The sequence below is a fragment of the Strongylocentrotus purpuratus genome, unplaced genomic scaffold, assembly GCF_000002235.5.
Source record: "Strongylocentrotus purpuratus isolate Spur 01 unplaced genomic scaffold, Spur_5.0 spur5_scaffold_10, whole genome shotgun sequence".
NCBI lineage: Eukaryota > Metazoa > Echinodermata > Echinoidea > Camarodonta > Strongylocentrotidae > Strongylocentrotus > Strongylocentrotus purpuratus.
The window spans coordinates 5,550,637-5,577,451 of NW_022145595.1; positions in this window are offsets into that span (position 1 = coordinate 5,550,637).

Consider the following 26,815-nt stretch of genomic DNA (forward strand, 5'->3'; position numbering starts at 1 on the left):
CAGCATAAAAGAAGAGAGAAACAGATCCTGCAAAAGGGGAAGTGTGTCGCGCGTGTGTCATTTCCCCCTTGCCTATCCCTTTGCGTTTCAAGTCGCGACAATTGTGGATGGACCTGCGAATGAATAAGCCAATCGAGCGACCCTCTATTGCCCTTGTTCGTTAACCTGCTCTGATCAGTAAAAAGCTCTTCTTCTATTTTACACAGAGATAGAGATAGAGAGGGGGCACCATGAAGATAGAGGAGGGGAGAGAGAGAGAGAGAGAGAGAGAGAGAGAGAGAGGGGGAGAGAGAGAGAGGGGGGGGAGTGAAGGGGGCATTGTAGTCAGATTAGTTGATTAAAAGGTACACTTCTCATGTTCAACTTTGACATTTCTTTTGTGTTAGGTTAGGGCATGGGTAGGATGCATGGTTAGTGTAAATACAACAATAAATGTAATGAGAGAGAGACATACAACCCAGCAAACAGTGAGACACGGTTATTTTGCAGGCACATACCGGTACGCTTGCCAGTCATTGTGTGTAACGGTGTCTGCACTGTGAGACTAGGCTAATAGCATACTGCATAGTCTCAGTACTTAAAGGGCAAGTCCACTCCAAAAATAACTTACTTTCAATAGAAGCAGACAAATGAGACAAACCAATCATAAAAAGTTTGAGCAAAATCGAAAAAATAATCAAGAAAGTTATTAATTTTTAATACCATTAAAAACTTTGAAAATCCCAAGACAAATTGGCAACTCACTCACAAGTCTCTGACGCTATTGCCTCACTATTCACTAACTGTTTTCTTCATATTGATACCCAAAAAAATCTTATTTATGTCAATTACAATTCCCATGCCTCATATTAGGGGTGTTATTGCCATCAGACTTTGCCTTAGAAACAGAATGAGTCTCTTGATGAATGCTGGGAAATTTAAGGAACACAAATTAATCAATAAATTCTTCCTTTCCTTGAAAAGAACCCGCATTCCTAATGGATGTGTAAAAGAAGGATAACAATGAGGAATACCCATGCTAGACTGCATCTCAAAGTACTAACCGAAGCTTCTATTGTGAAGACAGATTAAGATACAGAAAACAAGGTTCTTTCAAAAGGTGAGTCGTATTATGTCCATTGTCTACTTCAGAAGGACCGGAAGAATATATCAGTTAATCTGAATAGCCTAAGACAACATCCACGGCTTGTCTTACTTATAATGCTTACATTTAATACTCAAGACCAGGGGGATGTTTCACAAAGACTAAGATCAACTCTAAGTTGGACTAAACTATGACAGGCCGTTCATGCCACTGTTTGCTCTCACCATTTACTGGCATTGATCTCTCAAGGGACATACAAATCATGGTCCAATATCTACATAATTTACATTCTTTGATAGTTCATTATTGAAGGAAAACATATATTCTAAAGATCATAATGGTAAGAGCAACTAGTGGCATGAATGGCCTGCCATAGTTAAGTCTAACTTAAAGGCACTATGTCCCTTTTGCAGCCAACCTCAAATGCTGTAGAACTTTGCAGGAATTATGAATATGTCATGTATGTCCTATCTGTGAAATTTAAACGTTAGCAGTGTCCTCATATTCAAATTATGCAAGGAAACCTGTTTACTTGCTAGACTTCACTGTCAGACACTATTGAGTGACTGACTGGCTTGTTTTCTTCTTTGGTAAGTAAATACATGAAAAGAGTTGTAAAGGGTACATGAGCATTTGTCTACATCAATAGCCCACTTCTTGTGATGGCCAAGATTAAACTGATTGAATCTTTGCGCAGTATAAAACGTATGACCATTCGGTACAATTGTCTGAAAATCAAGACTATTACTTTTGGGCTCTATAGCCCTAAAGTCGATTTGACAACTAATAGTCGTTATTTTCCCACTTGAAGAGATTTTCAAGCCCCACCTTTTTTAGGGAAGTTCTAAATTAGTTTTATCTTTCAAATGCAGTTGGAATTTAACTTTTTCATTTTTTTGGCCTGCAAATGGGACATAGTACCTTTAAAGTCGGTCTTACCGGTAGTCTTTGTGAAACACCCCCAGGTCTACAACAGACCAAGCAAAAATGAACATTATCCCAAACTTATTGGTTGGTCGAGAGTCTGTTTGGAGGTACTGTAAACGACTAGGGTAGCACATAAACTTGAGCGAGAGATTTTGGGCAAAGTGGCTTTAGATTTATTATAGTTCCTTCTCTTACTGCTGAATACAAGTTATATTTCTTCTTCTTTTTTTTCTTCGAATACACACCTGTACAACTACCACCACCACTACCATACAACAATAGTCAATAACCACAACTGCCGTTTTTTACTCGTGCTACTACCTGATTTTCTCCAAGAAGGAACAAATTCTGTGCACCCGCCTACTGGTACCACTTCTTGTTCTAAGAAGGAACAAATTGTTTGCACCCCTCTAATACTGGTACCACTTCTTGTTCCAAGAATGATCAAATTGTTAACACCCTCTGCTTCAAAATACCTACACTTCCAAAACTTTTTAGGCCCAAATTTTCCTCAAATCTTTCTAGGAAACCTACCCATTGACAACCACAGTGTTTCTCAAAAGGCCCATTGACATTACAATAAATGGGCAAGATGTTTTTGAACAGGGACAAAGCCAATATGGTCAAAGGTCAAAGGTCAGTATGGTCATACAGTATACACCTGCTCCACATCATGTTAGCCTACATTACATGTATTGTCAACCTTGCATATAAAGTCAACCTATAACCTCTTAAAGGGAAAGTCCTTCCTGGTGGGAATAAAACCAGAAAATGAGAGAATCAAATAAGTGAAAGTTTGAGCAATATCCGATTAAAAACTATACGACTTACACGCAGGTCGAAGATTGCCGTCATAAACATATTTCACTCGGTCCCATCAAGGTGGACTTACGAGAGGTAGACTACATCTCTTCTTATTCTTTCCACTTGCATAATTTCTCAAGAAAGTGAATAAATCACATGTTTTAGTATTCTTCCCCTTTTCCCCACAACCATATCTTGCATTTTACATTCATCTCTGCACCAGTGAAAAAAAATACATGGGGGCTCGAGACGAATTAGCCCCTGATATGATATAAAGAGCCCCTGAAAGTAAAAAAAAGCCCAGCTTTCAATGCAAAACGAATTAAAGAGTGTTATTTTTATGCAAGCAAGCTTGAAAAGTAGCCCCCGAAATGTTTTAGGTATTTTTTTTCCCTGCTCTGTACATATATACATCACTGAATGATTGCAATGTCTTCTTGCAACATAGGGGAGAGCAGTGTGACTAGAATCGATATGCTTGGAAAGTTGAAAACTGCCGCAATGAAGACAGCACATCAAATCTCATTTGTAACCTTGCAAACTTTTTCCTACTCAGGTCTCTCTTTATATGAGCTGCTCCAGAGTGACCTTTAACGACCCCTATTTGACCTCAACTTTGAGGTCATGTTTATTTGCTTCCCTGGAATGCAGTCTGCCTCCCTGACAGTTAGAATATGATACTCTCTCTCTCTCTCTCTCTCTACCTCTATTCTTTCAGTTATCTTTCTCTCTTTATCCTTCTCTTTTCAGAATTTCAATTCTCTGTCACTCTCTCTCTCTTTCTTTCTGTTTCTTTTTTGTTTGTTAGTTTCTGTCTCTGTCTCTGTCTCTCTCTCTCTCTCTTTTCTCTTTCTTTCTCTGTTTCTTTCTTTCTTCCTCTCTCTCTCTCTCTCTTTCACTCTCTCTCTCTTTCTTTCTCTCTCTCTCTCTTTTCTATCTCTCTTCTTGATACTTATGTCACCCCTGTCATTTTGCTCACAAATCATTCTAAACATTCTGAATTTCTATGGTATTTAGGCCCATGGTGACATTATCGGCGTATCATTTTGTTTTAGAAGAAAAAATTATTCTTGTTTTTCTTTGCTTTCAAAGTCAGTTATGCAAAGATAGGCAAATAATACTAGAGCAAGGACATGACTTTCCATCCATTTTGATTTGATGAGGAAATTACAAGTTGTTTTGCTTGACGACTTTGCTTTGTATCCATACTACTTCAGACTGATTAAGCCAGCCAGATTTCCTGCCATGGCAAAATTTAGGATTGGTTTAAAATAATAACAGAAAATTGCTTCATCTGGGTGCACAGGCTTTGATGTCAAGGTCGATTGGTTGGTAATATAAATTTGTGAAGTTGCATTTGTTTTCTGCATGAATGAAGTATTATGCCAATAAGATTACAGGGGCCGGTACCTGGAGAAATAAAGTATAGTGTAGCATATAGAAGAGAAGTCAACGGTGAAACCAAACATTACACTTTTTCAGCGCATCAAAAGAAATGAACTTTATATCAAATGGTACACTTCCTTTTCGCCTTTCATTCCATAGAAATACAGTCATGTCTCTTTATTCAAACAACACTATAGTAGTCAAAAGGGGAGCATTACAAAACGAGAAATCGGCGGGGCTGGCAAATTTTCTGCATTATATCTCTCTTCCCCTGCTCTATTCAGTTCTATTATTCGTGGGCTGAGCTCTGTGCGTCGTGCCCGCGGGCCGTAACACACCACTGCTCCTCTCTCCATCTCCGTCCCTCCCTCCCTCCCTCTTCTCCCCGTCTCCCTTTCTTCCCCATGACGAGGGGTGCTGCGCAACAGAGCGTGAGCGCTCAACAATGAGCATAGAGGGGGCCCCGTTATTTGAGCGAGCGATCATTGTGCGGCGTGCCAACCCACCACATCTGTTGACAGTGAAATATGCTCTCTATCTCTCGCGTTCAAACGCAGTCTGGATAATGAAAGGGGAAAAGGACAATCTATGGCCAAGTTGAAACGCAACGTAGGCTAACCTCCAGACTCTGTAAATCCTCTTTAAAGCCCCACTGCACTAGTTTGGCCAGGAGGGATTAGACCTCCCTGCATGGTCACTGACAAGCTGGTTATCTCATCAAATCAGCTCTCAATTATTATAAGAAAAAGTGGATCATGGGGGACCAATGGTCACGATTAGGCATTGTTTGCTATATAGAGGGCGCAAGTAGCTATAAGTAGTGCAGTGGCGTTTTAAGCACGCAGTTCACTGCAGTATCAAATACAGAAATTGTTTCCATCTCATTGAAAAATCCATAGTTGTACAATAGAACTTGACAAACTGGATGAAATATTCCAATGGATCTGCATGCTCAAAAAGCACAAAAATCATGAATGGGTTTTACTTGATGAAAGAAAATGAATACATTGCAACATAAATGTACGCCTATATACACAACGACTAGTACTTCCATGAGTATTTTAAGATGGATAATTTTCTAGTTTTATGCAATATCATTGCCATTCCAAGAATAGCTAGCTAGCTGGATGCACTATTGTCTTTCTCAATCCTAATGTCCATCCTATCTGGCCGAACCTTGACAGATTTGGCAGGAGTAGCTGGGTCAAGTGATCAGCCGGTCAGTCGAACGGTCAGTCGAACTAACGACAAACCAGTCATGCCTACAACAATCCTAGTCTCATCACACGGACCATTTCAAAAGTGCAAACTGATTATGTTTAAAGACCTAGCTGTATACATGGACATGTATCATGAATATGCACATAAACTGTTAAAAACCCTTTCCACAAACCAGTACATAAAAGTTTGCAAATTCAGCAAGTGATCCAGATCAAAAGATTCAGATGGCGAAATAAATCTTTTCCTGTTACTGCTCATTGTTTGCAATTCGTGAAAGTTTGAATTATAAAATTAGCCCGATTTATCAAAGTCACTTAAATAAAAGTAGGCCAACTTGGACAGAGCTGATGCAATGATCCTAAATATTTCTATAATATGAAAAAGCAGCAAATTTGGCTCAAATTGATATGACACTGTATCACTGGAAATATTAAATCTGATATCTTACCTCTTCACAAGTATCAATACAAGTCAGAACTCGCGTTTACCAGACAAATCTGACAAAAATCTAAATTGCCATTTTCTAAAAGGGTCTGACTTCTTAGTCTAGCGATTTATGTTCTTGGAGGACGGAAGTTCCATTTACTTCGAACATAACCTATAGCAATGTTGAGTGCAGCGATTGAACTGATCTGCCGAGGTATTGCCAATAATATTTTTGGTAGCAATGACCCACGCACAAACAGGTTTTTAACGGTTGGAGTATTGGAAATGTTGGCTTCTCCTTTTGCAAACAGAATTTAGGAACTTGGGTTGAGAAAGAGTTTACTGCTGAAGGAAATATCGAATGAGATCCATAAGATCCTAGAAGGGACTGAGGTAGCATGCGTGATAGATCAAATGGGGAACTTTGGAGAAGAGTCGTGAAGAATAATAATAATGAAGAATAATAATAATGTATAATAACCAGTATTTGTAAAGCAATACATCCATTTTTAAATATATGCTCAAGCCTCAAGGCGATGGGAGTGTACGCTAACACCGTAATTAATTAAGAGTAAATCCATCGCTAAAAGAAGTTAAAATTAGATACACCAAGGAATTATACATGAATGACGTAGATGAAATGTGGAAATATTGAATTAATCAAAAGCCATTTTTAAACAGGTGAGCTTGAAGAAAAAACTTGGATGAGTTTAACAGTTTCTATTTCTTTAAGAGGCTGTGGTTGTTGACTCCATAGAACTGATCCAGCATGTGCGATAGATTAGGGAGTAGAACAAGACAATTTGTTAATGAAGGGTGAAAAGTACAATCAAAGTATCAAACCCATTCAGTTCATGAGTGGCAATGATATTAGTTAAATTCATAATTTTAAATATCTAAAGGAGTACTCCGAATTTGAATTCTATGCAGACATAATAACCTGAAGCATTAAAATAACACTGCTAAGCATGGTAATGCAGAAAATCCATGCTAATGGTTGCACTGACTGGCCTATTTGTTGATATATTTGTTTCCAAAACTCTTTTAAGAATTATATATTTGTATATCATAATACACACATACAAAGTATTAAGACTTCAAGTGAGAATATGAAAGTGTACATGTATGGGACTTTTTTGCAAATTTATGCCACTATTTGCTTTCTTGAATTTTCTTCTAATCTTTGCTTGTCTAAACATCCTACAAATATATAAGGATTATCATTGACTAAATAACAATTAAAAAAAGACTGATATAAATTTCATTTCATTTCCATAACTCAAACATACTTTACCCTGATTCCAGGGGTTTTCTTCTTAAAGCCAACTTGAACTTATTCTCTGTAATTTGGATTCATGCTAAAGTGAATTGAATTCACACAGTGGTGCCAACAGGATGTTTGAAATGGAGATAATATTTCACAAAAGTACGACCAAAATACACAAAAGTAGCGCAAGAGAACGTCAGAGAAAGTTGGGGGAAAACCAGGGTTGAGAGCAAGCAAGCTCCAAGGTCTTCACTTTCAAGGATATGGCATGATGTAAAGATCCTTTTCTCAGCTCTCAATTGGCTACACTTTCATGTTATTGGACACATTTTCATTATTTCATTGAACGATTACGCAGATAATCAGGCCGATTGTGATATTGTCGTCTTCGTTGGCAATCGCCTCCGAGAGGTCACGGATGGGAAAATCAGGCGACATAGTCTGGAAGGCGACGAATAGAAGATAACAAGGTCGCGACCTTGACATTGGGTCCAATCCAGGGAAAGATATATTGCCATGTGACTCCCGGATCACATGGTAAGGCAAAAAAGTCAGGTGATTGCTAAAAATCCTGTTTTCTTCCTTGTGAATAGTAGAGTATGGCGCTTTGATCAATAAGGGACAAACTCTTTTCTTTCTTTTTTTCAAAATTGTATTAATCAAGTAACTCATATATACATCAAGATAACAATAATCATAACATCACTGCACAATAATTTTAAAAGGTAAAAACAGATGACAAACGTCAAACAATACGGAAATAGTGGTTAAAACTTCCTTCTCTACAGTGTTTATAGTAGGACATATAATCGAAATAATTCTTCCACAGGGGACCATTTCTTATAGTGCATTCCTTCAATCTTCTTCTGTTTTACAATGTTAAGTTCTATGTATTACGTATTACTAATAAAAGACATTAGCCCTCTTAAAAATGGTTTTGCGTTTTTGCATTTTTGGATATAAATATATGTTTAAACATTAGTAACAAATGATTTCATAACATTATATTGGGCCCTTTCAAATATTTGATGAATCCAAACATCGTTCTTTTCCTACTGAGATCTTCATGACCTTACAACTGCTTGCAGTAATTATGTGATGATAGTAAGTAATGAAAACTTGCCTCAGTCAATTAAAAGTCGGTTTATGTACCAGTACTAACAGGAAGTACTAGAATTTAGTGACACTAACGATCGATATGAGGTTTTTCTTGTCTAACCTCAAACTATCAAATACTTGGGAGGGGTTTTCCCCTGTATCTTAGAATTATTTTTTTTAATTTCAGACTGCCATTTACACTACTCTTTATTTGATATCTGTCTGTCTGTCTTAGTGTCTGTCTTAGTGTCTGTCTATCTGTTGGGTTGGTAGTCATCTATCATCCTCTCTCCCTGAAAGAACATTCACTGGAGAAGTACAGGCCTGTTTCCCTTATCTCGAGTTTTGCCAAATAGCCCGCTTTTTCTGATTTGGGAAATAATCCTGAAGTTACAAATCGCGTGTTCATCAGCTTGAGATTTGACCTTGAAACTTGAAGCTCGAAACTCGAGCTCGAGATATTTTGCTCAGCGTTCGCGCATAGTGTTGAGACTGTGGACTGGTGAAAACGCACTGGACAAATAGCGGGATTTATTGCAAACTAGCCAAGATATCTTGGGATGATTATCTTGACCAAATATCCCACTAATTGCAACTTCGGGCTGATGAAGACGCAAATTAACCGGATAATTTGCGATCGGGAAGGTTAAAATAGCGGGATATTTGGCAATCTCTAGCTGATGAAAACAGAACTAATGAGAGGGGTATAATGAGAGTATAATGCACACTGCCCTACTAGTAATCTAGGCCTCTCACCACAGCATGTACCTATTCTACAGTCGTTATTCAGCCACCAATCATAATATAATCAATCACATCAACTAAGCAGATTAATACTGTCCAGCACATTACACCTCAATCATTAACCTACATTCATAATCAGTGGCATCATCGTTAGGGGTACAGGGGCACTGCCCCCCCCCCCTCCCTCCCCGCCTGCCCAAAGACCTGTTTACTAATGTATTTCACTTTAGGCATGTTTATTGCCAGACCATGGATAATAATTAGCCTATTTAATTCACATGCTTTACATACTGTAATAGCATATATACATGTATAGATGGAACCCACTCTGCATACGTTGTTGCTATGTCTGGCAAGCTTACGAGTTGTCAAAGGAAACATATCATAAAATAAGTAAACGGGTCTATTGCATAGCAGAATGGGAGAAAATTTCTTCAAATAAAAGGAAGGTAACATGAAAAGAAGATATATACACAAAATTCTCACTAACCCATTTCTCTTATAAAACTTTTTGTCCAAATGAACTTGATATCAAGGTGGTCTTCTGACCCAACTACTTTATTTGTTTATATAAAACTATAAAAGACACTTGGTTCAAGATTTCATAGCCAATACTAAGAGAGGCAACCAAAACTTTATGATGTGGAAAGAAATCAAGACAGGAACTGAAACAAAAACAGAGGAAGATGAAAACAAGGTCCAAGACTTAACAACTCTGCTTAAAACAGGACTAGACACTTTCGTAAACACATACTTGCCAAAGAAGATGCAGCATTGCAAGACTACTTTTTGACAAGATCCCTCCATGGAAACATTTGACCATCGATCTTGCGCGAAGAAAAAATTGGGACAAGCTCTCTTGGTGGAGACATCGCCCATCGATCTTGTAAAACCACAACAACCATAATGTTGCATTTTCTTCTGTTCTAAGAGGTAAAGCATGGTTTCATCAAAATCATGACTCTTTGGGGGGAAGGAGTTCTGATTCTTGTTGGGTGCGTTCAATCAACACTTTTTCACCCTAGAATCACGTTTTTCAAAGACGTTTAGTTTAAAAGACGTTCAAGTGATTTTTCGTCGATCGTAAAAATAAACGTGTTTAAAAACACAAACATGAAACGCTGAAAAAGATGCGTTTTGTATCATGATTCTGCAGAATCACGGACGCTAAAATTTGCTTGAACGAACAGGGATCTCAATCATGATTCTATGACGTCATTATCACAGCCTGTTCCGTTTGAAAAAAATAGTCGACCGTAAACACAAACAGGAGGCACGCGGCAAAGTTGACCTATATTTCCTGGGTCAAACTGCAGTGTGATGAGCAGTGGCTGGGCTTGAAATGAGCTAGAATCAGCGTTCATGAAAAATCGCTCAAACGCTCTCCCGCAGTAACCGTGTTTTTTTTAACGGCGTTTTGATTTGTGATTCATGTTTGTAATTCATGTTTGTAATTCTAGCTTGAAAAAATTGCTTGAACGCGCCCTGATTCTTGTAGACAAATCCTAGACGTGGTTGGCATTTCCAAAGTGGGGTCATGCCAAAGTAAACCTCCTTACGATTCATCATCTCGTTGCCTCATTTGACAATCCTAAATCATGTTTCTCATGAGAGTTGGCAAAATGGAAATGTTTTTCCTCTCCTTCAGAGCAGTCCTGTTCGCACTGCACAATCTGTATCTTCTGGGACTTGGAAGTTGGAGTGAAAAAAAATATCTTGACCTGCTCCCATAATAATATAATGAAAATGTTTCTGGTACATGGCACCAACTAAATCTTCAGCCACAAATTCTCTGCAGATACTTTCAAAATCTTGATTCTAAGTCTAACTAAATCCTGTAATTTATCAAAATCTTAAAAATTCAACTAAATATAGATTATCACTGTATCTTGATGCCACGCATCCATTCTGTGCTTCGTGTCAACACTGCACCAAGTAACATCTTCTAAAGTACATGTATGCTTATTGACCATTTTTTTTCATCTAAAGATATTTACTTTATTCAAATGTACATTTAGGTTTCAATAAAATGTCTGCTCAAGTAAAGAAGACACTATCAATCTCTCAGGTGTTGAATAAGCAAAGAAAAACATTTAGTGCCTGCACTATAATCATCGTGACATTTCCATTCAGTTCAGGAATGCTAGTCTCTGAAGATCTGGAACTTACAAACATGTAGGCGGAGTGCAAACCTGATCGAGATGGCTTCTCCCAGCAAGACAACATAATGGAATGAGTTGACAGGCCATCCATACTGATGCCATAGACACTCAACTTCTTGAAAGACTTTAAAGCCCCACTGCACTACTTATAGCAACTTGCGCCCTCTATATAGCAAACAATGCCTATTCGGTGACCTTTGGTCCCCCATGATCCCATTTTTCTTATGTTAATTGAAAGCTGATATGATGAGATAACCACCTGTCAGTGACCTTGCAGGGTGGTCTAATCCCTCCTGTAAACTAGTACAGATGGGCTTTAAAATGTCTTTTTCTCTCTGGGAGTTAGTGTGGCACCTCTAGGAAGAACTTGTGACTTCGTATACAGAGAGTAGTAAAGGGGAAACCCCTATAAATATACATGTACAGTGTAATGCTTACCAGTATGTAATAAAATATAATGAACAAAGCAAAGATATTGTAATGTTAATCCTCTTTCTACAGTGTATCTCATCCTTTTGATTTTAACATCCTCTTTATAAAAAAATATGTCTTCAAGGAATGGTTTGTTAGTTCCTTTAGACTTCACTAAATGCAATCATGAGTCCTGTTAATGACCAAAAATATGATTCACACAAAATAAATTTGATGAACAAAAAAAGTTATAAAGGCAGGGTGATTTACATGTATAAGCAAAAAATGTGAACGTAATCAATCTCAACTACATTTCCTTACATTGTATGTTAATTTTTGTTCAAGTTTTGCTGCATATGTCGTTTTCAGTATGTTCTAGTAACATTGATGCATTCTGGAAATACACATTTCCATACCCAATATATATCAGAGACTTTTCCTACTACACAACCCCCTTCACCAGCTGACCTTTGTAACATATTCTCAATACAATTCCATCACCATAACTCACACATTAACATTAAACGGGTATTTCCTTGAATGACCCACTTATACAAATCATTTTGGGTGAAAAATCCAAGATCCTGTTCATTTCTCCAATCTCACTTTCATCAATTGAAATTCTATGTGTGTGAAGAAATATCAAATCTTACTTCTTAAAGTATGAATGGATATCAGATATATATGAGAATAAAAAGAAACCTGTTACAACCCACTTCACTCATCTGGGGCCTGTTTCACAAAACTTGTCATCGGTGACAAATGATAGTTTTTGTTATAACCTACTGAAATCCTTGCTTCTGATTGGTTATCAGCAGATTTGTCACCGATTTTAGTCATTTGTCATTGAAAAAAGGCTTTGTGAAACGGGTCCCAGAACTAATTTCAATCACAAGATCACCATGAATGAGGAAAAAAATTGTATTTCCTCATCAAGATACAATGAAACCAAGCGAATCCATCTGATTAAATATTCATAAATCTAATCACTGGATGGAAAATTCATTTCAATCTGAAAATCTCTTTGCATCAAGGATTTCTATTAAAAAAAGGGGGGGGGAAGAATCAGCTCTTTCTCTCAGGGTTGGCAAATTTAAATCACCTCAATTTTTGTGATTTATTTCACTTTCATAGACTTGTGTCAGTGTACCAAGTTTTGTTTGAAATATTCTTCCCTACTTTTGCACAGTTGTGTGCTACAATATCATTAATTTGTATTTACATTCAAGATCTTTTTGTTGGCCAATCAGTTATATATGCACATGATTCAATTGAAAGACGAGTGTACCAAACTGATGGACTGGAAATTACCACATGCCCACTCACCAAAACAAATACAAAGACAAGACAATGAATCTTTACAGATGAAATTCACTTACCTAATGAGCACCAAAAGTTGTTTGTAGAACATGTAACAGAAAAGAAAGAAAACATAGCAATTAGTTATTTGTTTATAAACAATTACAATTATTATTACAATCATCAGGATGTTAATTATCAATTAATGTTTTATTTGAGTAAGCATCAGGTTTAGGCTCTTATCAAGGGGTTTCATGTTCATGGTTCATAAGCACAATAGTATTTATTTAGGGAATTCATCAAGAATACCTGATGCTATTCTTAAGTAGAGCAAAGTCACAATTCAGGAAGAAGAAAAAATACATCCGAAATATCATTTAAAATTACATCTTGCCTGAGAATTCAAGAGGGTTATGATATAAAAAGAAACATATTTAATCATGGCCCACATGAGAAGAGCAGTATGAAACCTGAAAAAAATAGTCATAGAAAATATTGATCTAGGAGAGAGAAAATGTGAATGCTTTCATCCATCCTTACCTCCCCTCCCTCAAAAAGACTCTCGTGAAATTATTTAGGAAAAAATGTCTGTAAATAGGGTAAATTGATACAATTAAGAAAACATACTAATGATGGACTGCGATGAAAGATGAAAGATGAATACACACAGGCATTAGATTGACTTTGAGTTTTATGGATAAGCGCCATTTTATTTTTAAGAATAACTAACTTTCAAAAGCAGTAGCAGTTGACAAATCAAATTAGATCAGAGCACACACGTTCGGCTTTCTTTGATGATTTAATGATTCTGCTTTCTTTTTGTGATATAATAGTTCAGGTCAAGATAGGGCTTCATGATGTATTAAACCATGGACTTATTGTAGTCGCTGCTGGAGAAAACAGGCTACGTGAGGGTTGTGATGGATATGGACTGCAAAGCCGGTAACTGTGAATGTGGATTCCATCAATTAATAATGGAAGGGTGATTTCATTTTTGAGGAATTATTTCCCATTCACGTTTTGTCATCACTGTGCTAATAGCCTCATCTCGCTGCTGTATCAGGTCATTTTTTATTCTAGTTTATTGCTCATTTTCTTCTTTTTTTTTCACTTCAAGCGCAGGTTTTGATCTGGGTCAGAAGCGGGAGACTGGAAGGAGTTCTCTCTGCCAAACTGACCCCTGAGCAAGCTTGGACCAACACTTGAAAACCAATCGGAAAGCACCAGAGCGTCACAATACAAACTGACCTCTTACTCGAAGGGAGAGACGAGGGGAGAGGGACAGATATAGTGGTCAAGACAGATACAGAGTGAAATAGAGGATGAAAATATGAGTAAAGTAGAAACTGAGAACAAAAGAGAGGGAGACAGAGACAGAGAGAGAGAAAGGGAGAGAGAAAGGGAGAGAGATAGAGAGAAAGAAATAGAGATGGAATGAGAGAGAGAGAGAGACAGTGAGATGGAATGAGAGAGAGAGAGACAGTGAGATGGAAAGAGAGAGGGAGGAGAGAGAATGACAAGAGGGGAAAATGGAATAAAAAAAGAAAAAATGAGAAAGATACTAAGATAAAAAGAGAGAAAAAGGAAGAAAGAAATACAAGAAATATTCCAAAACATAGAAAGGAATACTAGCAATACATAGAGATAGATAGACAGACTAGCAAGAGAGAAAGAGAGAGAAGGGGGGGGGGGGAGATGGGGTAGACAACAAGACCTTATCAAATATATCAATGAATTAGCAATGAAAATGATGACTGAAAGGTAATAAACAGTATTAAAGAAAGCCAAAATATGAAGAAATTGAAGTACATGTAGGGAGATAATAGCCATAGGGGAAACACACTGTCACAAAAAAATCAGGAGGGATGGAAGAGAGAAACTAATTAACTCTAATAATATTTCATTCTCCTCTTGAGACCAGGATGAAAGATATTTAGATTAGGAAGAAATCCCATCCCAACTCCGTGAATAAATACCTAAAGAGGGTCATCACGTAGCGGAACCTTGACCGCTCCTAATTCAGAATTGCAAATTGCCTTGTGGAGGATCGTAAGAGCACCGAGAATCAAATAATTTGTGTAATTGATTCTTCTTTTCTATACATATATATATCTGCAATATGACCATCTCTTCTTTATCATAAAATCATTTTTTTTGGGGGGGGGGGGAGGGGGCAGGGGTCATTGTTTATTTCATTTCTTTCATGTACTATTGTAGCTAGGAGGAATTAGACCACACAGCGAGGTTGCTGACAGGTGGCTATCTCATCAACTCATCTCTCAAATAACATAAGAAATAGAGGATCATGGGGGACCAACAGGCACCGATTGAGGAACTTTTTCTATACAGAGGGAGCAAGTAGCTACAAGTAGGACAGTGGGGCTTTAAGAAAAGCTAGAATATATAATTTTGGGAAATATGGACAATAAAAACAGATTTTGGTCTCCCCAAAAGGGTGATGGAGGGCATTTTAAAATAAAAACGTCACTATGTATTACTAACAAATATGAAATGAAGGTGAGCGATCTCAAAATGACCTTACCTACGCATGAATGGCAGAAATCTATATCAGGGTCGACCCTAATTATGCAGTAAGTACATGTACATCGCATTGATTATCTCGTTTGGAAACGTTCCCGGAACTAAAAATCCAAACATGTGTTACCCTCATCACAATCCTCTCTTTCATAAACCAAAAGGCAAATGCATTCAAGATAAATGATTTTCTAGACCAAGTTCTTCATAATGTTTTATGCTCTAACCTCTTGCTGTACCAAGGTGTTTCGTTTGATTTTACCCAAAACTTTAAAAATATTTGATTTCTCAAACGCTTGCCTCTCCTTGAACATGCCATCAACAATTTCAGAAAATCATTTCTGCATATTGAAGTTGCATTTATATAAACACATACAAGTACATTAATTGTGAACATAAACCTATAATACAACTACCTATAATAATAATAAATACTAATAACATTTATAATTATTTAAACATATATTTGTGGGTTACACCCAGTAAATATGTTTAAATAATTGAAATATCTCCCAGGAAGCATTACATTTATAAAAACATTTATAATGCGCATATATCGACCCCAAGGCGCCTAATGTAATTACAGATTACAGTTTTGCATTTTCTATAGTACTGTAGTACTGTACACATACATGTCCTTCTTACTATTACAATTTGTGTGCATACATGTTTATTCACAAATTAAGAGGCGTTGAAAGACCTTTCATGAAGGCGAAAATTGCCAGGGCCACAAAGATAACCCTTGTCTATTAGTCTTGAGCTATGAAAAAAAAAAATTATTACAGAAAGACATCAAAAGATCTATTGATGTCACGAACAAGAATAGAAGCTGGTAGTGAAAGTGTCAGGTAAATATCGGTTTTCAAAGAAATGTGTAATTACCCAAGTATGATCAGTCACCACAGTATGGATAATGTTCATTTGAAAAATTTAACTTTAGACATTAGGATAATGTAGCAACATGTGCATGTATGTAGGCCAAACTATGATCTATAAAAAAATGATACAAATTTCAGATGTCATCAACTGCTGCTAAAGCATTTTAAGTTGCCTGATCTTTGTCTCAAAAGCTCAACCATTAGATTAAGATGTGTTCCTGTCTTTTTTAGACAAGTGATATGGAATAATTTGGGTTTTGAACTTGGAGGGGTGCAATGTGGTATAAATGGGGAGGGGTAAGGGCACGGGGTGAGGGTGTGGGTGCTAGTGCACTATCGCACCAGGTGCCTAAAATGTGATTCCATTGATTCTGTTACTTTAAAATTCAAATGAAAGACCTATTGATTACAATGTTGAAGAAAATATGTGTCAGGCATAGCTGAGACACATTAAAGCCTCACTGCACTACTTACTTGCGCCCGATATATAGCAAACATGGTCTAATTGGTGACCGGTGGTCCCCCATGGTCTTCTTTTTCTTATGTTAATTCAGAGCTGATTTGATAAGATAACCACCTGCCAGTGACCAGGCAGGGAGGTCTAATCCCTCCTGGCCAAACTAGTGCAGATAGGCTTTAATGTAAAAAGTATAGAAAGACAACCAAAGAGACATACACTGTCCTCCAAAGTGAAGTGAAAACAATTAGTCTGCTGGTGTCGTCAAATTCCACCTGCTAACAAAATGCCTTGCGATACTTCTGAATAGCCCTGCTTTCCATCACTGTTTAAAAATGAAGCCCCCATTTCTCTTAAAGACCGTCAACACTTCTGGTCCAGAAGGGATTAGACCACACAGCGAGGTCACTGACAGGTGGCTATCTCATTAACTCAGCTCTCAACTAACATAAGAAAAAGAGGATCATGGGGGCCAACAGGCACCGATTGGGGAAGTTTTCTATATAGAAGAAGCAAGTAGCTACAAGTAGGACAGTGGGGCTTTAATGCACGTTCATTGATGCAGCAGGAAGCCAAAGTTTAAATGCATGTGGCCCTGAAGGACTGCAGTGTTGTACTACATGGACAGGGTATACTAATAGTACTGCTACGATTGACTGAATGGAAAGAAACTGTATGAATGAACCAACTGAACCTGGATGCTCTTTCTACCATCTAGTGACTAGTCTCTGTCAAAGCCCATCTAAAACAACCGTAAATGAAAATCGCTGCATTATCTCCAAGTGCGAACACACCATGGATTGGGTAGTACAGGCAGGTTCAACATACACTGGGTGACCAAGCCTGTGTTCAGACTCCTGCAATTCATCGTGCAGTTATACCACAATCATATCTCTATACATCTCTATATAATAACTTAGCTTTTTCCTGTTGTGAATGTTGTTTAAAGAAACGTCATATTTGCAAAACGCATGTTTGAGCGTTGTTTTGAATGAAAATGTGATAAATAATCAGGGTCCTATTGTAGTCTGAACGTCGTATCCTATTACTGGGCGGGGCCTATCGTCAGCACGCATATAATTGGCCAGCAGACATGTAGTCTCTTTATATGTTTATATACACAATGTTGTTATCTATGTGAAGTCTGTAAGGCTATTTCTATTATAATTCTGTATACACTGTGATTTTGTATTCATTTTTTAAGGGGAGAATTGGTTTGTTCTCATAATCAAATTCAGGTAACACTTGATTCAGTGAATCAATCAAACTGATTTAACTTTTTAATGCTGTTTAAAGGCATCGTTTAACAAAGTTAAATCTGGGATGCATGGCCCTACGTGTTATCTGTGTCTGTGATAATGGTGTAATATTGAAGCCCTTCAAAATGATCATGAAGTGCCTCAAAAGAGTAAAATTCCTAGAGTAACCAGTTTTACCATACGGTACTCATTTTCCCCATTAGACTGTAGTGTAATAAAACGGTTTTTGACATTTTGAATTCAAATCATATCTAGATAATAACACAGGCGATCGGCTTGTAAAAGTCATGGGATTCCTGACTGACCTAAAGGTTTTTGATTATGATTGCAGCATGAGCTAAATCCAGGATTTTGTTTAGAATCTGAGGCAAAGATACCCAATCCCTTTAAAGGTAGTCTGTCCTTTTTAACACAATAATAGGGAGATGTGACCAACGTGAAGTATGATAACTCCCCTGGCAGACTACAAATGAGTCTGTATACCTAGACTACTATACTATCACCCACTTATACCTGCCTCAGTCTGTACATACTCTATGACTTCTGGTTGATTCCACTCTGTATATATGAGCACATATTTACAATGTTAGTACATAACTACACTTCTGTATTATCTGATAAATCATGGATAATTGTGCTGTGAACTGTAAAATCAACTACTTTGGCAACTGTCATACTTCAAATATTACATGTTCTAAATCTTTTTAATGGATAGCCAATATATTTGGCTGATTTGCGATGGTAATGAAACTCAAACACAAATCACTGATAATAAAACAATTTAAATCCCAAAACCAAGCTATTCAATCAGGTTTAACTGAATCTATTCCAGGCCTCGTTATTAGTGGACAAGTGTTCAAAGAATAGGCCTTTAATTCATGAACCTGAAACATATTGCTTTATTGATAGTGCTGTTGTTGAAAGAATATTCTGAAATGACGTTTCTTTCAATATGTACAGTCAGAAAATTGGTGCTGAAATCTTGGCTAGCCCTATCACATAGCTCAGTGCTTTCAAGTTACGACTCAATGTAGCAATTAACTGAAAACCTGCTGCATACAGTGTATTATACAATGTATTCAAATTTGCCCTATCTGACACAAACAAATTAGTCATCAATAATGCACTGAACATACAGAAATTTTCCACTTTACGCCATTCCTTTGTCAACACCTACGTTTTGACAATTGCTTGTATTTTGCCCTGATCCAACTTTTCCCCTGCCACCCACAGGCTCCCCTTCAAACAAATTCCATAGACACCAGTAGGCCTGTCCTCATCAGCTCGAGATTGCAAAGTAGCCCACTATTTCTGATTTGGGAAATAATCCCAAAGTTACAAATCGCGTCTTCATCATTTCGAGACTTGACCTCGAAACTTGAAACTAAAGCTCGAGGAATTAGCTAGAGATATTTTGCTCAGCGTTCACGCATAGTGCGAGTCTTCGGGCTGGTCAAGACGCACAGGACAAATAGCGGGATATTTTGCCAAATAGCGGTATATTTTGCAAACTAGCCCAAGATATCTTGGGATGATTATCTTGACCAAATATCCCGCTAATTGCAACTTCGGGCTGATGAAGAGGAAAATTAACTGGATGATTTGCGATCGGGATAGTTCAAATAGCAGGATATCTGGCAATCTAAAGCTGATGATGACAGGCCTAGAGACTGTTTGCTTAGACTGCACCTAGCTGATTCCTTCCCTTTCAAAGTCCAGATAATCATTCCATTTCGCTTCCTCTTTTACTGGGTTTTGGGTAGCCTTTTGACAAGGCCTCATGACTCTGGCTATTTTCCACCCAAATCAGAGGCTGAGATGAATCTAGAGACCCAGGGTGAACGCGCGATCAAGTGGCGCTAGCCGCGAGGCCTTTTGCAATATAGCTTTTACTGCTCACTGCGGTGATTGGATGCTACCATTTTGGTAGAGAATTCCAGTCAGAAACAAGTGTTAACATAAGAAATCCAATATAGATTACTAAAGGCTACTTGGCTGGGCTACTCGCTCTGCCGTTCACACAGTCTCTTTTAGGTTAGTCTCTTTTTGGTCACTCGGCGTCTATCAGACATGAGGCCTAGTCTAAAGGCTATGTTTTGAGGGGCTATAGGCCCATTAACACAGCCCAAAACCATCTTGAAAAAAACATCTGGGTGTTGTTTTATACTGCCATCTATACTACTGGAAAAACCCATAAGAAACTGTCTGTGTTGGATAATTTTGGTTTATTGCTAAGCTGTGCGCATGCGCCACTAGTCGCTGCGCTTCGTGCGTTAAAACAGAAGCGAGGAAAGTCACGTGACCAAAAACCGGAATAGTTCATCAGTGTTTCTAGCGCGAGAATTTACACTGCAAAATCGGTAAAGATTCAGCCGCCATTAAAAAATAACCCATAGATTGTGTTTTTTTCAATTTGGATTTTTCATTGTGTTTAATAGTTTATTGATAGTTGCCTAACAACTTCCCAACAAAGAAACAGAATGTGAGAAAAGCCAGTTGTTTTTTCTTGCAAAGTAAATGCCCCACTTTTTTCTGCAATTTGAGGACAGTGTCTGAATTGAAACTGTTTTTATTAAATAAAGGTAGGCTTGAATTGAAGTCTGGTTAATGAAGGCGCTTTTTTGTTTCAAGCAGTGATTATTCCAAACAAGTATACTGTACATGTATGTACTGTAGCAAAAATATAAACAAATTAAGAATAGTTGCTGTAAACACTGTAATCAGTCATCACTAACATAAATTCATCCACATGGGACAATGTACTATTGCTTCTCACACAGAACATGTTGTCCTTGATTTTCTATCCGCATTAACAATTCTAATACATTACCTCATACATTATCTCTAGGAAAATAATAAAAATAATACTACGGCATTTATTATGCGCCATCGATCTAGTAAACTATTCTGAGGCATTTCAAGAAATTATTACCCTGGCTTTAGCACGGCTGCCATTACGGCACTCTAGCATTTGAAGAAATTAATTCCTGCCAGGTACCCATTTACATCACCTGGGTTGAGTATGGCAAATGTAGATCAATGTCATAGGACATTAGTGCCGCGGCAGGAATCAAAATATGATTCACTTGCGTCAAACTGTCAATGTGTATTCTTTGCGGATTTGTATATATGTCATTACCAAGTTCACAAATAACTGTAAAGCATTGGGTACTCATACTCATAGTTGATGTGTCTCTGTGTGTTTTATCTAAATCCCTGGGAATTTGACAAGCATGTTAATGAGTCTACAAGAGACTCCCGACCTTCGACCTTTGGAGTATAGGATGAAGTTCAGTGCTCATGAGCTAGTCTTGGATATAAAGTCTTTGTCTTGAAGAAGGGTATGAGTGTGAGGTATGCACTGTGTACCAGCCAGAACAAATACACAGGAGCGCTCAGCGATTTAGCTCTCAAAAGCTCTAAAAATGCTCAAGTAAATTGAAGGTAAAAAATCTGGTAAGAAAACAATACAATACTTAAAGATCACTGTGAGAAAATCGCAAATGCAACATGAAAACCTGCAAGAGCTTTGCAAATAGAAAAGTATGTTTTCACCGATATAAATACATTTGATGTAGTCCAATGTGCATGCTGAAAAACCATTAAGATAAGATATCCGGATTATGCCAATGTGAACATTTGCATCTAAATGTTGCAGTATTATGTGAACTACACGATTTAGAACATAAGCTCACTAAACCAATAGTCTATTAGGCCTAATGGTTCACCTGACCTGCTTTGTAGGATATAATAATAATACTCAGTTTTTATCTAGCGCTTTACAATCACTAAGGCGCACTTCCAAACTTGGAGATTATTACCTCGGCTTTATCTGTCTGCCATTACGGCGCTCTAGCATTTCAAAGAATTAATTCCTGCCAGGTACCCATTTACATCACCTGGGTTGAGTGTGGCAAATGTAGATCAATAAAAAACTCATCATGTACAGTTTTACTCTACTACTGCATCCCTTCTGTAATTTAATAAACTCAAGGAGAATATTTTTTATTATTGACTATTGTTGTTGATGATGATGACATTGGTGTTGCTGTTGTTGTAGTAGTTGTTGTCACTGTTGTCATTGATCGATGTGGTTCTTGTTATTTATGTTGTTCTTGTTGTTACATTTAAAAACACTAATCACTATGGAAACGAAAAGTTATCAAATCAGAACAACCAACTAAAGATAAAGTTGAGTTCTGGTCATGCGATTGCTTTGTGAAAGGAAAGGTGTGGAATGCATCAGAAAAAGTTGATCATTTAGCATAGTACTGCAAGATTCTGGAATCATCAAAATCATAATAAATTTGGCCCAGTCTTGGTAAAGTAACAAGCACTGTACACAGAAAGATGTATATGGGACACAAATGGTGTCGGGCTAGTACTATCCTTGATTTCATATTTCTATGCTCGTTACTTAGCCAGTATACATTTTCAACTAAAATTGTTTGGCAAATGACATTTATTTGTAATCTTGAACATTCAGTATAATATTCGTGATCTGTTTATTCCACATGATATTAAAACCCCTCTAAAGTGTTGGGAGCCCCAAATTTGATGGCAAAATTTCACTTAAATTGTATCATATTAATTGAATCATAATGTGAAAGAGGATGTCATTTAAGACACACTTCTGCAAAGATTTCTCCAAAAAAATGTGTTTGAAAACAAATATTGATAAAAGAATACATACTTTAGGTTTTCTGTTGTATGCAGAAAACCTTTGTATTCTTTCATCAATATATAATGTATCTTAAATGACATCCTCTTTCACATTATACAATTTAAGTGAAATTTTGCAATCAAATTTTTGAGGCTCCCAACAATTTAGAGGGGCTTTAAAGAAAATTCAAGAGTGAAAGAAAACATTGTATACTGAGAGCCAGATGGTCATTAACTCCCATCATTTTGCATTGACTTTCAGAGTGTCCTTTTGTTTTCTAAAGACAACACTATTGTTGCCAATTTGATAAAGCAAGTCATTTCATTCAACCCTTTTAATTTCTTTTTCCAAGACAGATTAAATATAAACATTTTTTCATTGGTACATGTCCTTTGAAGACTGTATTAGCATTGGTCGTGGTTGGATTACAAGGGTTTGGTTCAGGGAAAAAAATACTTTAAACATTTCGGGGGCTACTTTTCAAGCTTGCTAGTATGAAAATAACAATCTTTAATTTGTTTTGCATTGAACTCTATGCACATTTTTTAGGGCTCTTTTAAGACTTTCGGGGGCTTTTTTTGGCATTTTGGGGGCTAATTCGCCCCGAGCCCCTGTGTATTTTTTTCACTGGTTTGGTTAGGAAAATTTACAAGAATTCTCGGAAGAAAAGATGCTTTCTTTATAATTAACTTTCAATAACAACATCCAATTCTCTTCCACAGTCCAAAACTTGACCACAAGAAGAGAGATATCAAAGCATGATGCAGTCAGGCATTAACTATTATAAGACTTGTTTCCTGGAAATATCTGTTTTCCATTTGGAGTTTCCAACAAACATATCAATAATATCTTGTTCTTTTATTACATTTGGACAAACAAATGTAAAAGTGAAATTTGAGTCTTTTCAAAGCTCATTTCATCTCAAATTGCCTGATATGAAACTGAATGCATGTGAAAGTAAGACAACTTGTTTGTACAGTATTTACATGCCTAGTCCCCTCTCCAACTGAGTTTCAACAACAAGTATTTGCAAGCCATTACAGACTTCAATGAAATGAAATACATACCTTTAAAGGTAATACAAAGTTTTGGGAAATTTTGAAAATAGGGTGGATAGTGATTCTTTACAATTTGGAAATATTTGGATGCCCCTGTGGATGTATTATAAGCACTAGAAAATTTAGCCTCTAAAACACTTCTGCTTTCGAGAAAAATTGAATATAAAAATTTACTGGCGCTCCCGGTAAATTTTGATAAATTTCAAATAGCGCCTACGGCCGTACAATGGTAGCTGCGACCATGACAATCTCAGAATATGTAGATGTGATATATAACTTCCAAACGAGAATATCAAATTGGTCGATTTTAGTCAAGAAACATTGTTTTATAGCTTAATTGATATCTTGACCTTGAGAGGGAGCTATACAACAAAAAGAGTGTATTATTTACAATTTATTATTATTATTATTATTTAACTTTAGACTCGATTTCAACTGCGACAACGATCAATGAATATTGTAGGATTGCATATGCTTCCAATATGTTCATTTCATCCAAATTCATGACCCCATACCAAAACTTTGTAATACCTTTAACAACATATTACACAAAATAATACATGTTTGCGAGTGCATTAGTGAATATGCACTGCACATAGGTTAAGTCACAGTAGGATAATGAACAAGACTTGCCAAGTTCATTGGCCGTCTCATTGTGACCAAGTGCAGTGCATATCACTAATGCACAAGCTAAAACATGTATTATTTAATATAAGATGGGTTTACAATATGAGTATAAAGTCGAGAAATTGATGCACTCCCTCTGCATATTGAAGAGAAAAAAAATGCACACACACATGTGATACATTCCTACGCTTCTCATTGGCTACATTCTTGAACCCATTTTATAAATCTAAATATTAGGACCAAGATATAGGTTTATAGTATCGTCCTTGTTTTCACGAAGTGACGGTAGTGAGGAAAATCGTAACGCAAAGTGAATGCAATTTGTTTTCACTACCGTCACTTCGTGAAAACAGCGACGGTATGTTAGAGGATTTCTAGAACTCACGCATGTTTTTTTTTTAAAACCTTTTTTGAAACCCTTTTTTTCTAAAAAGAGGAAGAGTAGTCATCATATTTAAAGTCCTTTCTGGCTTTTGAGAATACCTTTAATCCTTACATTTAAAGCCCTACTGCACTACTTATAGCTACTTGCGCCCTCTATATAGCCAACAATGTCTAATCGGTGCCTGTTGGTCCCCCATGATCCTCTTTTTCTTATGTTCATTGATAGCTGATTTGATGAGATAGCCCCCTGTCAGTGACCACACTGGGTGGTCTAATCCCCGTGACCAAACTAGTGCAGATGTGCTTTAAATAAAAGGAATTTTCAATATGTGCATAAAGGAGATGGATTGGCACACCAACACTGCTTCATCTAAGCAACCAAGCACTAAGCTTACAGGGAGCCCCTACAAGTAAAACCACCTACACCACCGACCAGACAAACAAAAACCATATCGAGGTACAAGATCCTTTAACAAGGCAATAGACTAATTAATGATACTGCTGATTATGGGTTCATACCGCCTTACAAGAAGGCTGTCAAATCTTAACAGGATGGAGTAATTATACAAGTCGCCTACTAAAACCTTCCATGCCCTTCGCTCACGTAGGACACGGCCGCAGCATGCGTAATCTAAATTTGTAAACTTAACATGCATTCCACGGGAATACACACATATGTGTGTGTTTGAACGTGTGTGTGTGTGTGCGTGTGAGTGGGAGGGTGAGTGAGTGTGTGTGTGTGTGTGTGTGTGATGACTGGGTTATCTCTATTTATTGCCCAAGCCTTCTCCTCTTGGCTTGGCTTGAGACTATATCACGAAGGAATGCTGTAAATAATGCATGTGGGGCTTTGGTATGAATAGACCAATGGGTGTCAAAATATGCTGCATAATTGTTTTAGTCCATAGCAGTAGAGTGGCTCCTTTAAGTGATGTTTTTGTATAAATCTTTTGACCCAGAATGCTAGGAATTAAACATGAGCAGAAAGAGCAAAAATCACAGCGAATTTTGAGCCTATTTCCAATATTAATAATATTCCACTTTTATATAGCGCATACATACATAATGTATATAATATATATTTACAGATATATCATTACCCTGGTCATTGGATTCAAGCTTGCCCACACAGAATATATGCACATTCTCTACTCCCTGGGGAGCATTCCAGGCAGGCGTCATTTTACACAATGCTGAGCAAATTACATTACAATGACATACGTATGTTGTGCCATTCTCAAATAATAGGGATTTAATTATAATTATTCACCAAATTTTCTATGTTGGCAACACCGTGTAAAATAAAAAGCACTATTTGGGTTTCTTTCACAATTTCTTTCACAATGATTTACTTAGTATGCAAGTATGTTTTTGTTTTTTAACTATGAAGGAGCGGAAAACAAGATAACTTGTTATCAATTCTTTTATTGTCTTTTATTTCTATTTTTTCAATGTTGTTATTCTTGGATCACTCTAGCGGTCTAGGTCTAGCGAAGACTGGTCCATAAAGTGAGCGAGATTGGGGTCTAGCATTTTCAGGTCTGTCAGTCTCTGTTTCTGTTTGTCTGTATGTCTGTCTGTCTCTCTCTCTGTCTCTCTCTCTCTCTCTGTCTCTCTCTCTCTCTCTCACTATCTATCTTGCTCTCTCTCTCTCTCTCTATCCCCCCCTGTCTGTAATTGACCCCTCCCTCCCTCTCTCTCTCTCTCTCTCTCTCTCTCCCTTTCTAACTCTTTCTTCCTCTCCCTCTCTCTCTCTCTCTTTCTCGCTCTCTCTCTCTCCCTCTTTCTCTCTCTCTCTCTCTCTCTCTTCCCTTCTCCCTCGTGGATTTGACATGATGACTATCAGGTCCCAAATGTCATCTACAGTGCTACCCAGAGGTGACTAAGAAGTTGACCTTAACTTGACCTTTACGGTATTATCAACTTTATTAGTCTCTTCCTTAGACCTTGAATGTCCACCTCCCTGGGATATAACCAAGTATACTTTTACAGCCTTTAACAAAACAAATTTAACCTGGGGGGGGGGGGGGTGTTTCACAAAGACTAACATTGACTTTAAGTTGGACTTAACTATGGCAGGCCAGTCATGTTTGCTCTCACCATTTACTGGCATTGGTCTCTCAAG